The sequence below is a fragment of the Macrobrachium nipponense genome, chromosome 13 (genome assembly GCF_015104395.2).
Source record: "Macrobrachium nipponense isolate FS-2020 chromosome 13, ASM1510439v2, whole genome shotgun sequence".
NCBI lineage: Eukaryota > Metazoa > Arthropoda > Malacostraca > Decapoda > Palaemonidae > Macrobrachium > Macrobrachium nipponense.
The window spans coordinates 37188603-37192624 of NC_087206.1; the positions used below are offsets into that span (position 1 = coordinate 37188603).

Genomic DNA, 4022 nt, shown 5'->3' on the forward strand with positions numbered 1-4022 from the left:
GGAGTCATTTCCTTGCTAGACAGAACTTTGATCTCGTTACAGACCAACGTTCAGTGGCCTTCATGTTCGATAACAGGAAACGCACTAAAGTTAAGAATAATAAGATCCAGGGATGGCGGATGGAACTTGCAGCCTTCAGTTATAAAGTACAATATCGCCCCGGTAAAGAGAATGTGGTTCCTGATGCCTTCACCCGAGCTTTTGGCGGTTCTGTGGTTTCCACGTCATTTATCCTCACTAAACTACATGGGAATCTGTGCCATCCAGGAGTGACTCACTTATTGCACTTTGTGAGATCGAAAAATCTTCCCTTTTCCACTGAGGACGTTAAGAAGGTCTGTGCTTCCTGCAGGATATGTGCAGAGTTGAAACCGAGGTTCTACAAACTCATCAAGGCGACACAACCAGTGGAGAGATTAACCATTGACTTTAAGGGACCAGTTCCGAGGGCCTCACACAACCCCTATCTACTTATTGTGGTTGATGAATATTCTCGTTTTCCTTTCGCTTTTCCGTGTCCCAACATGAACACAACTACAGTGATTAAGTGCTTAGAACAAATATTCAGCCTGTGTGGGATGCCTCAGTATATACATTCAGATCAAGGAACCTCATTCATGTCCAGGGAACTCAAAACCTATCTCGCACAGAAGGGAGTTGCAACAAGTCGAACTACCCCTTTTCACCCAATCGGTAATGGGCAAGTGGAGCGGCTCAACGGCACTGTATGGAAGTCAATCCAGCCGGCACTCAGGACTCAGGTCCCGAAATCTTCCTGATCAGCACAGGGAATTAGTACTCACTGATGTGATACATTCACTTAGATCCCTTCTGTCGACAGCAACTAATGTCACACCCCACGAACGGTTTTTTGGACTTCCACGCCGCTCATCCTCTGGGAGCTCTCTGCCATCATGGCTTATGTTGTCAGGACCGGTATTACTGAGGAGGTTTGTCAGAACAAGCAAAAATGAACCCCTGGTGGATGAAGTTGAACTATTAGATGCCAACCCAACATATGCTAACATTAGATACCCCAGCGGGCGAGAGTCGAGTTTCCATATGTGACTTGGCCCCATGCCCTAGGGACTATTCTGTTGCTGAAAGTCAAGAACTACCTTCTGTTCCATTGTCACCAGACACGTACAATCTCACTCTCCAGTGTCACCCACAACCACCCATCAAGAGTTTCTGGAGGGCATGGAAGATCACCCAGAAGCTGAGATTAGAACAGAGGCTGCATTGCCTCCAGTACGGAAGGGCTCCGGACCAATATGGATGGGATTGATTACTTATGAAGCGATGTAACCAATTTTATATCTAGAGAGGAAGAATATTATAAAATTGTTTTGTTCTTTTGCTCTTTCATACCTCATGCTGAACTGTTTGTCTGGTGATCTTTTCATACTTTGTTTACTTACCAGATGGAGGGACAGTCAGAGCAACGTACCAAGTAATTCCCTTTTCTGTTGTATTTCCTTTTGTTTATTTCCTTTGTATCTATTTGATTTAATTAGATTTACTTTGGGGATCTTATATAGTTTGTATTACATTTTGTTAGGACGAGCATAATTAAATACAGGGCCGGATAACAGGTTTATTGTGAATCCCGTTACAACAACTTGCCGCCAAGGACCAGCACCCCGGGCGCATCCCAACACAACAACGGAACCGAGAACTCAAAAACAAAAGACGTTCACAGCAGGGAATAGAATCAGAATTAACAAAGGATTACCTTTTTTTTTTTTTATCTAAAACTCTACATCCCTTATCCCTAGAAAAGTAATAATATTCCAATTTAAAACATCAGACAATTAAATGAATCAATACTTCCAAAATATGGAACAAATACGAAAACAAAACATGATAAATACAGCATACTTGTATATATTTATAAATCAAGTTGATCTGGAGGTTTACTTATTCGACTGGATCGTCTAGACATTGGTGGTTGTACTGAACACTCACTATCATTATTTACAGTTACTTCTATGGGTTCTTCAGCCCCACTATTATCACATGGTACATTAGTGTCTAAAATGAAAGCACTAAAATCACTCAAATTTACTGATGACTTAGAATTATTGGATAACACTTCTTTATTGGATTGGTTAAAGTCACCCATATATCTACGCATAATCTGATCTGCATGTCTTGTCCAATTAATATTACCAAAACTCTGTACTTCCACCTTATAATTTCTCAACCCAAGTACTTCCACAATCTTTCCTTCCACCCATGGCGAACCTTTCCCAAAATTACGAACAAACACAGCATCATTGACTTTACAATTTACCTTCCTCCTGGAAAATCTCATCCCTCATTTTCCTTAAAGATTTGTCTTTCAGTTTAACTGATTCAACAGTACCTTTGAAATTCCTACCTAACATTATTTCTGCTGGGCCTTACCCGTGGAAAAATTCACAGTCGTCCTATAATTATACAAAAAATCTACAAATTCTGGTCTGAATATCTCTCTTCTTAAATTTTCCCAGACCCTCCTTGAATGTTCTCACAGCCCTTTCAGCCAGACCATTGGAGGATGGATGATAAGGAGCTGGTGTTACATGCTTAATACTATTTTTACACAAGAACTCCTCCATCTCTTGAGAAACAAAATTTGGAGCATTGTCTGATACAATGTTATCAGGTATACCAAAATTACACAATGTATTCCTCAAATGACCAATGGTAACAGCTGATGTAGTGGAACTAGAAAACTGAGTATCCAAAAATTTACTATGAGAATCTACAATTATCAAAAAATATTTACCATCAATCGGTCCTGCATAATCTATGTGCAGTCCAGACCATGGTTTACCAACAATAGGCCAAGACAATGTTGGAGCTCGAGGATTTGTAAAATTCTTAAAACAAATGCTACAATTCTTTGTGACTTCTCCTATATCCTGGTCTATCTTTGGCCACCATACCCAATTCCTTGCCTCAGCTTTCATAGCATTTTTACCATTATGCTCACAATGCAAATGGTTCAAAACCTTACATCTTAACTCAACAGGAAGTCAAAACTCTATTTCTATACAATATTACATCATTATGGAGAGATAAATCATCTTTTCTTCTCCTTCCCAGCTGATTCCCATTTTTATATGGGGTTGCCGTTCCCATCTATTTCTATCCTGCACTTCTGCCTCATCAATTCCCTTCTCATGTAAGTCTCCTCTCACACAGTCCTCCCATCTCTTTCTTGGTCTCCCTCTTCTTCTTCCTTGAACCTCCATCCCCATAGTATGTCTCCCAGTGTGGTCCTCATCTCTCCTCAACAGGTGCAGTGGCGGCTCGTGGATCATTCACGGGGGTGCTGTTACTTAATTTCTTTTTTAGATTCCTTCATATTAACTGCATCAACACATGCATTTTATATATATATATATATATATATATATATATATATATATATATATATATATATATATATATATATATGATAGCCACGAGCCGCCACTGAACAGGTGTCCATACCATCTTAGCCTCCCCTCCTGCACTTTCTTTGATACTTCCACCACCTTAGTCGACCCCCTTGTGTAGTCATTTCTGATCCTATCCTCTCTTGTTACCCCCAGACATCCACCTAAGCATTCTCATTTCTGCCACATCCATCTTCTTCTGCTCTGTTTTTCTCATGCTTGCTGTTTCTGTACCAAACAGCATTGCTGTTCTTACCACCGTCTTGTGAAATTTTCCTTTTAACCTAAGCGGTACTCTTTTGTCACAAAACTCGAGGCCGCTCTCCAGTTGTTCCAGCCTGCCTGTACCCAATGTTTTACTTCTTCCTCCAGCGTTAAAAAAAGATCCCAAATACTGAAACTTATCAACTCTCTTTATTTGCTCTCCACCAAGCTGAATACTTTCTCTATCATCCCCCTCAGTGGTGGTGCACATATATTCTGTTTTAGATCTACTTATTCTCATTCCTCTGTCCTCTAGTACTCGTCTCCATCTTTCCAATTTCATTTCCAGATCTTCCCTGCTCTCTGCGCACAGAACAATATCATCCACAC

At 40.4% G+C, this 4022-nt stretch overlaps 1 pseudogene; it reads left to right on the top strand.

Moving 5' to 3' along the window:
- On the top strand, positions 1-1162 carry LOC135225456 (uncharacterized protein K02A2.6-like; annotated as a pseudogene).
- Positions 1163-4022: the final 2860 nt, after the last annotated feature.